Source organism: Orcinus orca, chromosome 17 (genome assembly GCF_937001465.1).
Source record: "Orcinus orca chromosome 17, mOrcOrc1.1, whole genome shotgun sequence".
Classification (NCBI taxonomy): Eukaryota; Metazoa; Chordata; class Mammalia; order Artiodactyla; family Delphinidae; genus Orcinus; species Orcinus orca.
Genome location: NC_064575.1, coordinates 39,851,667 through 39,864,522, shown reverse-complemented (window position 1 = coordinate 39,864,522; position 12,856 = coordinate 39,851,667). Strand labels below are relative to the sequence as shown.

The following is a 12,856-nucleotide window of genomic DNA, read 5'->3' as shown; positions in this document are numbered from 1 at the left end:
AACCCAACTATTTTCAAATAGTGTGATTTGAAAAATTCTTGAAATTGTTGGGGTTCAGGAAGATTATTTTATTGCTGGGGCTGGATGGGAAGTTTAGAATAAGAAAAGAAAGTATGATGGCTGGCTTCCATCTATTCTCCCTTTCTGTGGGAGAAATGATGGTGGGGTGACTACTTTGCTGTTGACCCAATGCTTAAATTTCAGAGCTAGTTCAATCCAGTAAATATTTGCTGAACAACTATTATATGTTAGGCACCTAGCTGGAACTGGGAATATAAAGAGAATAATTAATAATAAAAGCAGGTATTACTAACAAGACACAGGCACTGTGCTAATGCTTAACATGCACCATCTCAAGTTACATTAAGTTACACACTAACCATATGGGGTAGGTGCATTTATTATACCATTTTCTGGGTGAGAAATCTAATCCCTTTAAGGGGCTTAAGTTATTCTCCAAGGTTACACAGCTAGTTAGGGGCATAGGCAGTACTTGGACTCAGGTCTGGTATCAGCACCAATTCTCTTAGCCATTATGCTCTCTAAGGACCTTACTTGAGAAGTTCAGGATTATACATATATAGGTACAACCAACCCTAAGACCATCTGGCAAAACTGGCTGCTTGAGAAGTCCTGGATTTATGTAAGATGCTCTTGGAATGGAGAAGATCGTGAAGGAGGGTCCCCAAAATACACTCTCTATACTAAGGGGCAACAGAAGAGAGAAAGAATTAGCCTACAGCAGTATGATATTGAGGACCAAGAAACAGTGTTTCTCTCTTTTGTGAATAGTTATTAAATTATTTCTACTTCAAAATATCAGAAAGAAATCACAGGACTATGGACAGTTTGCAAGCCACCCTATCTTAGAGTGAATCCTGGCAGGTGTAGAGCTCATAGTATGACCCTGGCACCTAAGTGTAGTTAAGTAAGCTTTTATTTTTCTTCAACCTTAAAGCAAAGTAGCTTTCTGATGGGTATAATTTAGGAAAGTCTTCAAAGAAAATATTTAAAGTCCACTATCTCAGAGAAAAGCAATTTTGCAAAAGCTCTATCAGCAAAAGCAAGGCCAAACACAGCAATTATTTAGTGAGACTTGTATTGTTATGTCATTGCTCATGTTGTTTCTTTATGCATTTACCTGGAAGAAGGCTTTTAATGTTCAACAATTGTCAAAGAGATAAAGACCCACACTGATGTGTCAGAAAGAGCTTTGCCCTGGAATTAGATCAGTTTAGGTTTGGCTACTTACTAGAATTAGGTAACATTCTTAATCTTTCTGAGCCTGTTTCCTATCTGCAAATAGGGATAACACTATCTATTACAGAGGGATGTGGTTAAATTAAATGACACATGTAAGTGAAATATATCCTTCCAGACTGAGAACATACCTAGTAAATGTTAAGTGATCTGCAAATATTCTGCTTTCTTGAAATGGATGAAACCTGTTATCATGATTTTAACCAATGGTCTAAATATCAACACAATATTTAGTTAAAAGTTATATTTGTTCTTTCACTGTCCATCTGCATTTTAACATATTCTAACATATTCTCTTTGATAAATTGTGTCAATATTAGTAACATTTGTCATTTAGGCTATTACTGTTCGTATGTTTAAAATATTTCAATGTGATATAAGTCATTACTCAAAGGGATGCCTAGCTGGCTTTGCCAAAGATTTATTTTAAGTAAAAAGAAAAGACACATTTTTCATTTTCACCAAGTTTTATTGAACAGTGTATTCATTAGCTGTATGAACTTTCTGGCCAACCCAATACAGTAGCCAAGACATGGAAACAACCTCAGTGTTTTTTTGTGGATGAATGGATGAAGAAAATGGGGTGCATACAACCTACTATTATTCAGCCATGATAAAGAAGGAAATCTAGCTATTTGTGACGACATGGGTGGATCTGGGGGGCATTATGCTAAATGAAATGTCAGACAGAGAAAGATAAATACGTTATGATCTCATATGTGAAATCTAAAATACTGAACTCATGATAGAAAGAATGGAATGATGGTTGCCAGAGCTGGGCGTTGGAGGTGAGGAAAATGAGGGAAGACGATCGAAAGGTAAGAACTTCTAGTTGTAAGACAAGTGAGTAATGGTGATGTAATGTACAGCTTGGTCACTACAGTTAACAATACCGTATTTTATGTTCGAAAGTTGCTAAGAGAGTAGATCTTCAAAGTTCTCATCACAAAGATAACATTTGTAATTATGTAAATTAAGGTTAACTAAACTTATTGTGGTAATCATTTCACACACTATATATATAACAATCATCACATTGTACACCTTGGACAGATACAATATTATATATCAATTAAATCTCAATAAAACTGGAAAAATTTCATTTATATTTTAGCATAAATATATCAAATTGGGTTTCTTGACAAGATGAGTAATAACTATAGATAAAAGGAAATAAGATATTGTTGTTGCTGTTGTTTGCTTTTCCAGAGTGCAAAACACTAAAAACGGGGGAGGTGAGTATGGGCTTGCAAATGCTGCTCCATGGGCCCTAATGCTGTGATACAGACATTTAGTCCAGATCTGAAAGAGAACTTGAGTCATTTCAAAAAATCTGCAGAACAGTCATGTTCAAACATGAAGAGATGAATAGATATCAGTAAATTCTTTTCCACACTGCAAGCAATCTGCCTTCAGCTTTCAGCAAAACCTCAGTTTTCGGGTTATGAGGGTAACAGTTCTGAAGCAACCAGTATGATGCTTAAACACCAGTGTTTTCTCCCCACGATGAATAAGTTTTCAGTCTCCCCACCAGTGCCCATCCCTTCTCCCCTTAATGTCTTGGCCAACATTCAACCATCAGCCCAGAAAACCCTTTCCCAGTTTCATTGCCTGTACATGACCACGTTATTTCAATCACCTTGGCACATTTATACTCCCTACTTCCTAAGGTAGGTATTATATATATGAGATTTTAAATAAAAGAATGCCTGTAAAGTACTTAATGCTCAACTCCTAGCACAATATGAATATTCCGTAACTGCTGACTAGCATTATTATTATATCATTTACATTAAAACTAATCTGTACTTTCTTTCACACACCCATGTTCTTTGTCTCCAACTGGGGTAAAGGAAATAAATGAACACTTATTATCTACAGTGAGAGCATAGAATGAATGCAGTGTAGGCTATAGAATTAGTGGTGTTCAAGCCTGAAACTGACCTGGATTTGAATTCCAGACCTCTCACTTACTTAGACTTTACTACGCCTCAGTTCCCTTACTGATAATTAGCGATAATAGACATTTCAGGGACCACGGTAAGGATTGAAAATATTATAATGTTTGGATCCAGAAAGGTCATTCATTACCTCATTTAATGGAAACTGTTAGATAATCTGATTGAGTTTTGAGAATCTGATAACGGCTCTGCATCCTTTTGCTAAAAATAGATAGGTAGATAACTATTCATAGCATTTTGCATATAATTCCAGGGCTTTGCTAATATGAAAATCAAAGGCTTTAGTTGGCACAAAGAACTCAGAGAAATTGTTATGGGGCAAGAATTATAATTCTTCTTGAAATATAGACTATCATCCTGGAGAAGAAAGAACAACATTTTAATGTGGTCAAATTTGGGTCAAAACTATGCACTTCCATAATGGTGTTTCTACCAGGTCTTGATTTGACTGGGATTGAAATTTCTGATGTTACTGTCCCCATCACAGACTTGAAGACCTGGCAGACAATCAAGTGCAACCTATAGTTAAAGGTCGCTCATCTAAAAAAATGGGTATGTTACTACCATTCTGACAAGAGCATTATGAAGATTAAGAAAAATCACAAATAAACTCTCCTAACACTTGACAGCCAAGTAATACATCTTTCAGCTCTTTCAATTCTTTTTCCTTCTTACCTTATTTCCTTCCCTGCTCTGAGTTCTCACTGTGTTTCATGTCCCACAATGCTGAAGTCATTGTAATGCTTTTACTCAGAAATCTCATTTAACATTTAGCATAGTAAATAAGAAAGCCTAAGAAGTGATTCAGGTAAACTGCCATTATTACATCATTCTGGTAACCTGATTTGTCCAGAAATGTAACTATGTGATTCTCCTTTACTTCTAGTTGCTCACCATTCATGGGCACAAATTGAGTGTATATCAGATATATTAAATTCCTGGAAAATTATCTGTGGTGTGATTTGGGGTTCTATTTGTGTACTATAGCTTTCCTAAAACTAAACTATTATCATTTCTACCCCTCTTCTGTCTGAAAATCCTCAAAACATAATTTCTAATTAATAGCTATACTAATTGGCATTATAGTCATTCTTTTCTGCTTTTTCTCTGATTATAAGTATCTTCTGACTCTTAAGTCAATCAAATGGGTTCTCTACATATGAGGAAGTTCAAAGAGGAAAATAGGAGGAGTAGGGTAAGAAGACATTCACACATAGAATCAGTGGAAGCCTTAGCAGTAACAGAACTAGTGATCTTAGAGCTAATTAATTAGCAGTCAGGAAAATTTTGTCATGTGTTGTCATTAATTGGTCAACTAGGGTAATTAGGTTTACAAACAATAGAAAGCAGAGTGGAAAATCTATTGGTTCTGCCAGCTTCTCCTGCTTGTTATCAGCGCAATTTTCTCCTAGTTTATGAAACGATAACAGTTCGCTATTAGAATTTAAATGCCATCAATATAAGATATGGAGATATGTGAAGCCTACTACACTTTCTTCGTAAACTAGTACTATAACATCATAAATTCCACAGTACAATGATTTAGTTGAAAGATAAAATTCATGCAGAGTACACTATTTGTTTAAACTTCAAAAAAATCAAAAAGGATTGCTATATCTTGGCACACTCTTCTTTGTAGAATACGTTAGAGCCGGCCTTTTTTGATTAAGAGCTACTGTTCTGTAGAGAACACTTTTTTCATATTCATAATCATCAGGCAAATCAAGGATCTGACTTCCTTAGAATCAGTGTTTTTTTCCTCACTTCTTAACAAAGAACAGAACAGCTGATAAGAAAACTAAAATCTCTTTTTTATTGATGTATAGATGATTTACGATATTATATTAGTTTCAGGTGTACAACATAGTGATTCAATATTTTTATAGATTATACTACATTTAAGTATCATAAAATGATGGCTATATTTCCCTGTGCTGAACAATAAAATCCATCTTTTGTTAAAAAAATAGCAAATGATGGAATGTTAGAAAATTAATTTATTTCCCATGAATAATGATCAATAACTATGGGACACTGGCCCATGGAAGTTAAGAGGCTTCTTTTTCCATGTGATTCTGAATACAAAATGTATCCATATTCAGGAATCGTTTTCAAAGTGAATTTTTTTGGTACCTTAATAATCATAATGGGTAGTAAGAGCAATTTGTTTTAACACTTATGTAGATAAGTGTTAAATATAAAATGATAAAACATAGGGTCTTTTCATTTTTTAATTTTAACTCTGTATATGAGACAAAGAAAACTAACTGCTTTCTATCATACTGTAGTTTTTGCTCAACTACTACTACCAAAATTCTTGAAAGATAGTATTACCTGTTTGTGTCCTTTCAGAACAACCCCCTTGCATACCAGTGCCATAAAAAAATCAATAACCTTGAGAGACCTTTCAAGGAAATCATTGTTATTGATTCATCCCTCAAATATGACCTAATTTAGCAACAAAAGTATGCTGAAGTTTATCGTTTCTTCTCAGTGAATTAATAACTCTGGAAGATTTAAATGTCTTTTCCTAGATGACAGAGGTGGCTTCTATACACATACACAATGGACACATACACACAAATAACATCCTGATATCCATTTTACATCTGTAATTCCACTCTGAATTCTCCCTGCCGTTAACCAACTCAAATGCCACATTACTCAACTCCTTTCCCTTGCTGGATGGATTGGGTTCAGGAAACAGGAAGCAATTTTAATGTCCTCTTTAGTAAACCTACACCCTATTTATGAACTAAGAAGAAATAGCTTTGGTTTCTATTTTCTGGTATCTTGAGCCTTTCATATGATTGCATGTCTCCAACTATATAGCTTGCAGAATTAGTATTATGATTAGAGATGCAGAAAAGTTTTGATGCCTAAAAATGTCTTCTCATCTACTAACTCATGGTTGGCACTCAACTCTCATCCCTTTATCTCTGAATCTCATCCCTTTACCTTAGATCTTTTTTTCCCATTAAAATTCAAATACTGGTTGTGCTTTAAGATCATAGTCATTTTTACCTCAGCCTGAATGATCCAAAAGCAAGTTTTGATGATGTGTAAGAGGGAAGAGAACTTGAGGGCATAAGTGTTGTGCAGAGGGTATTAGGGAATAGAGAAGACAGAGCAATAAACAGACTCACAGGGGAAACTCAGAAAGTGGAGCTTGATGAAACAAGCAAACATCACGGCTTTGCTAAGGTCTATTCTAATTAGTTATTATTCGTGTGTAAAAGTCTGCCTAAAAAGCATAACCTATGAGTGATCTGTGCCCCTGCATATTACGGATGTATAATATAATTCAAACAGTGCAAGGAACACACTGATTACCACATGGCCTCAGCCATGCTCCATTTTGTAGTCTGCCCACTTTGAGCATCAGAAAATGGATTGTAGAAATCTGGTTCATCTTATTTTAAACTTCTCATTCCCCAAATTTGAAATAGTATTTATTTAAAAACTAGGCTCTTTAAAAAGATCGCAAAAACACTATAAAGTACTCATTGAAAAGAACCTAACATTTACAACTGTAGTACATTATGTACAATTTATTGACTATTTCTCCTGAATACACATTTATGTATTTCATAATCTAACATTTATATTAAGTATAACTATAATATGATTCTGGTGTCAACTTTGACAAAGCTGGTGAAATCCTTTGCTACAAAAATATGTCTCTGCCTTATATTTTTGTTTCAGTATTAGTTTCCACATTTGCCAGCAAGATAGTTTTCATCCTACTAAACTAATAGGCCACTTACTTGAATACTGGATAAAATACAAATTGCAGAGAATTCTCCATTTCTGTCTATAATTTTAAAAAACTTCAACTAAAAGTGCAAAGATTTTATCAATTTCTGTAACTTGCTCTCTTCCTAAACCTACTTGCTTCTTACATCAATATTTCAGTTTCTGGTTTTAAATAACTGTGACTCTCCTTCAATGTGTTCTCTGTTAAAGGCTTTCTCTCCCTTTAGAATTGTTAGTAGGAGAAGTGGTTGTTTTTTTGTTTTGTTTTGTTTTTTGCGGTACACGGGCCTCTCACTGTTGTGGCCTCTCCCGTTGCAGGGCACAGGGTCCAGACGCGCAGGCTCAGCGACCGTGGCTCACGGGCCTAGCCGCTCCGCGGCATGTGGGATCTTCCCGGACCGGGGCACGAACCCGTGTCCCCTGCATTGGCAGGCGGACTCTCGACCACTGCGCCACCAGGGAAGCCCAGAAGTGGTATTTCTGTGGGAAGAAAACAGCATCTTCTCTACTACTCAGCTGTCAGGACTACAGAGCTACATCCTCAGTTGTATAATCAAAAACCTGGCCTGGCATCAACCAGTGGGATTGAAAACCACTTTTTCAATTCCTTGCAATTAAAATATTTACATCAACTTCTCTTTGTTTTAACAATAGCATATAGAACCCAGTGTGGGTGTGGCTCATGATTCTGCTTCTCTCACTCACGATCTTAGACTTCTTGCTTCCAACTTCTTCATGAATGTGCCTTTAGCAATTGCTGTGGGCCAGGTTTGTTTACTGCTACTGGTTTCCAACAGTTCAATGCCCTGAGGCATCTCTTGAAAGTATTTCTTTGCTACAAAGTATTTCTCTCCCCTGCCCTCACCCCACTCTCGGATTCTGTTGCTTATTTAAGGTTTGCATCTGTAAATAGTCCTTTGGGTTTGTTTCCTTGGTGGGCTGGCTGTCTTCCAAGATTTTGTTGTTAATCTTGTCTGACATTTTAAAGATGACCTTTTGGTGTTGTTATAAAACTTCTCAAGAAAAGGAAAACAGAAGCGCTCATCTAACCCTCTTCTAAAGACTATGCAAAAAAGCCAGTTGTTTTAAAACATTATGCCTGGTGATATAAATGGCTGCAGCATATTATATCTGCACCTGCATGTTTTTAACTTCCAGAAACTAAAAATCAGCTCTGCAACATGGAATCAGACATGAAGAAAAAGCAAAGAAAAAGCCAGTATTGAAAATTTGCTGCCTGATACGTGAATGTATTGGCGAACAAGCCTGCTACTTCTCATATTTACATAAAGACAGTAGTCAAATGCCCAATGCAGTAAAAGAAACAATTCTTCTATGAGAAAAAAGAGTGATGCTACTTAGAGTTATGAACATGAACTTTAGGAAGTTTAGAGCTGAAAATAATCTTGGAGGCCTCCTTTTATAGATGAGGAATATGAGGTCTATTGTGGTTAAGTGAATTGTCCAAGCCAGAGATGGGACTAGGGTCAAAGTTGAGGTCTTCTGCCAGGGTGTTCAGCTTACTCTTTGAACCTGCTGGGTGTTTACATATCAAGAGAGCCCATACGTACTGGATTTTCTTCCATTTACTAATAGAAGCAAGTTAGTGCCTTTACAGGTATTGTAGTATCAAATCAGCCCATTTAGTCAAACTAGTAAAAATTACTCAATCTAGGAGTCCCAAAGTGACAATGCTTTGTAGGCTTTTTCTTTTCTTTTTTTTCCACTGGAAATGGGAATTAGATAGATAATGCATGTTTGTGTGTATGTATGTATACATATATATATATACTTATATCTTGTTCAAATTTAAAAGAATACAATTTTTTATAGTCTAATTATGTATGACATAAAAATAGAACATGTCGTTAATCAAATATATTTGTAGTATTTATTTTTGTAAGTAACTTCCTTTATATATCTATACAGTTTTAAAGATAATGGGACGACACAGAAATATTATTCATTTTCAAGCTAACACTGATAATGTTTTGTAAGTGCCCTAAATTATGTAAAGACTAAAAGTTCCATTGTTCTATCTATTCTATGGAAAGTGGTTGATGTTTAGCTATGAAATAATGTATCAATCTCAGGAAACAATTCTTAGGTTAAAAAACTCATTTTCCCCATGATGTCTTTTCACAAAGATTTAATTCAAAGAATTTGCCTTTGTAAGATCTCAATCACTTTTCACCATTGTTCCCATGCATGTTCCTGTTAAGGGTGCCTGATTCTGCTGCGAAGCAACCTTGCAGTCTGGTTGGGGCATGATGATGAACTAATAATTATTTTCAATATGTCTGTTTGGATAGGGTCTTTGTAAGAATATCGTGATACTTTTGTCTAAGAGGCTGTGTAAGAGGGTTCTTCATTTCAGCTTACAGTTCTACAGGAATATAAGTGATAGAATGATGTTTTCCAGAAGAGTTGGAAGAATGTCAGGAGTACACTAGAAAAGCACTAGGTCTTACTTCCTCCCGGTATGTTTTTCTAGAAAAGGGTAAAAATCAGTCAGATGACAAGTCAAGAAATTTACCAAAGGATTTCAAAGAAATATGAGGAACATCAGTATTCCTTTTATTGACTAGATTAAATTACTGATTTTTCCTTCTCATCCCAAATTCTTAAGAAAAATCGTCAAGCCATATTATGTTGAAAAATAAGTCCCATGTAAGCGAGACACGGGTATTTGAATTTTATCAGGCTTCCAGATAAAACTAAATTGTTGATTAAATCCTCTCCATCCTGCTTGCTCTTGTCCCAGACATCCCTCTCCAGTTCAGGAATATCCTCCTTTAAATAGCTTATTTAACCATATGGGGCTGATGCCAGAAGCCTTAATATTTTCTGTACGGTATACTGGGATATATAAGGGGACTACCATCATATCTCTAGCATGTAGTGAGAGTTAGTAAATAGCATTCCCAGTGTGTATCTGGAAAAACAGAAAGGTTGTTCCTTTAAACAATCTTTTTTGGTGATAAAGCAAAGAATCAAAGGTATTTCATTACTAAAGAATCAGAGAATGTCTTAACTCTAAGAGAAGAGCACTTCTAATGTCATCTCAATATCCATCCAATCCAGAAGCAGAGCTGATGGCGCTACCAAGAGACAGAGTCTCCTTGTGGTGACACCACCTTCAAAAGTTTTGGAAGTTACCCCCAAACATCACCAGTTTTCTTTACAACCTTGCTTGTCTCTAGTATTTAAAGATACATCTGATACTTATTGATTCTATTTATATTTTGAGGGTGATCCCTTCTTAGGGATATCATCTCATATGCAAAGTTAAAAGTATTGATCATTGTTCTCTCCTAAACTTAAACTATTATAATTTATGTTCAAGGCAGCCAAGTTTAATAGCTTTATGACTTGGGGCCATAAAGGTGAGTGTTTAAATCTTGGTTCACTGTTTGGTAGGTGGTATATGGCCACTCCAGCTATGTTTTCTTACTTATAAAATAGGGTTTGCAGTGCTTTCTTCACACATAAAGGATTAAATTTGATATGCTAACATAGTGTCTACCATATGGTGTACATTAAATGTGAGCCCTCTTTCCTTTCTCCACTGGGTGTGGCCAACTTCTAGTTTTCTAGGATTTACTAGAAAATTTCATACCTTCTAGGAATATATGGCTTCTGATCATATTCCCTTACCATCTTCATTTTACTAAACTAAAGACTCTTCATTTTTTTGTAATTCCCACATTCTTATTTCCTATCTCAGCTACTTTTCTGTTAATTTTTTAGAATTCAGTTTATTTTAGCAGGCATTAATTGAAGTAAGGGGAATTACAGTAGGTCCTGTGGTTACAAATGTAAACAGGACCCCTGTTCTCAGGCACCTTATAGTCTAGTGTCAAGAGTAGTAAACAGACAAAAAATTGCAATTTGACCTGATAAATTCTGTGATATTGGTAAGCCTGTGACAACACAAGTGAAATATCTAAATCAGATTAGGGAGGATGGGAGATTAAAGGTAAAGGAGCTTGCCATACTTGTAGGCCTTTCTCTAGAGTTGGCAAACATCTGTAGCTGTGTTCAAGGTTTAGATTGACCAAGACAGCCTTAACATTCCTTTCAGCTTAATAAAACTTTAGACAGGTTTCTTCCTGACTTATAGGCCCTTGACCTCCCCTTATTTAGAACATTTACTCTAAAAAACATACAAATTCTTTTTTCACCCCTTTGACACATAAATCTTCTTCTAGTAATCTTGCCAGATTTACAACCCAGGAATGTCTTTCTCAAGGACATGGGAGCCATTTTTCAAAATGTAATCATCAAGAAAGATAGCACCGCATCCTCTGTGGGAGGGCAAGAGTCTAACTTCAATAAGTGCTGATTAGCAAACACAGATGGCCTAATCACATTAACCAGTCTCCTCCTAATGTCCTCCAGTACCAGTCCACTAGCTCACTCCAGAACTGATAAACTCTCCCACGTTTTGTTTCAGCAGAGTTTAGTCTAATCTCTCTCTCCAATTGCAATAGTTTTGAATAAACTTTCCCTTGCCTGTTTAAGTCTGTCCTTGGACAGGATGCATCCAGGTTTTGTACAAGGGGAAAAAACTGATTTTTGCCCAATAATCTACTCACTGATGCCTGGCACTTGGTCAACTTTTGTAATTGCTGATTAAAATAAGTCCATCATGTCAAGGTCTAGGGGGAAATGTTTTCAATGGCTCTAAACACTTTGAGCAGTGATAAATGAAATCTCTGAGTTCACCATCTTCTAACTGGAACTAGAATTATTTTTCCAAAAATATATTTCTTTACACTTATGCACAAAATGAGCCTCTGCCTCAAAGAGACTGTGAGTAGGCTCAAGTATCCATTCGTCCTAAAAGCTTTATACTCATTCTTTTGGTATTTCAATTATCTCAAGTGTTCAGAATCATGAATAAAGTTGGGAGCAATTCATGAGGATGTTAATCAACTATAAATTACTCAACAAGGGCTCCCCTTATTATACTCTCCATGAAGCTCTCTAGAGGATCAGCTCAGGTACTGGCCTCATGCGCAGTCTAGATTGAGAGAGGATTTCAAATAATTGATGGTTTTAGCCAAAATTTTGAATTCTAAAAATGGATGGAAATTTGGAAATTCTAAATCAATCATAACAAATTACAAATTATCATCAAGAAAGACTGCATAATAAAAATTTCTAAAGGTTACTGTAGAAATGAAGCTTAAATTCAAATTTAATTCTAAGGTAAATAAAAATATGTATTCCATTTTCATTTTTTTCATTATAAAATGTATAAAACCAGAATTTTCCTTCTAATGTGCACATTTGGTGTACTTGCTTTTTCTTTCCAAAAAAAGGTTTCACTAACTTAAGGTCATATACAACATATGGCACCTTAGAATTAAGGAAATATGGGAGAATGATTTTGATTACCTCCTCATGCTACATGAAAATTCATTACTTCAAACTTTCTTGGACAGTTTTTAAAAAGATGCCAGTTATCTAACTCATACAAACACCCATATACATATGTACATCTTTCTTGTTGGGGAACAGACTTATATTAGTGTAAATAAGTGGTAATTAAAGTTAATGTGTTCATTTCATATACTTATAATTTAAGATATAGTAGAAATTGGTTTGAACATGATATATACCTTTTTAAAATATATTGGAGACTTATATAACCACCTCACAGTGCCTATATTTGTCCATTATGAGGTTTAGAATATACTTTACTACTTAAATGAGTTGAGTATGATATTTTGTAATTATACCTTTGCTTTTATCATATATTGTGGATGTAGAGTCTTTGGTCAGAAACATACCGTCTATATTATAAAAAAAATTTCTATAGTTTCATTATAGAAAAATGCAGTATTCTTTTAATATATAATTTAACATGAAAC

The 12,856-nt window shown here is 35.2% G+C and overlaps 1 long non-coding RNA gene across 2 annotated transcripts in view; it reads right to left on the bottom strand.

Moving 5' to 3' along the window:
- Positions 1-7,597, bottom strand: part of LOC117196885 (uncharacterized) — a 60,398-nt gene extending 52,801 nt beyond the window's left edge. The window contains exon 1 of one of the 2 annotated variants that reach the window (XR_007472586.1): positions 7,273-7,597. This is a non-coding gene — a long non-coding RNA (uncharacterized LOC117196885). The remainder of the gene's footprint in view (positions 1-7,272) is intronic. The other variant, XR_007472587.1, reaches the window with a different exon arrangement.
- Positions 7,598-12,856: the final 5,259 nt, after the last annotated feature.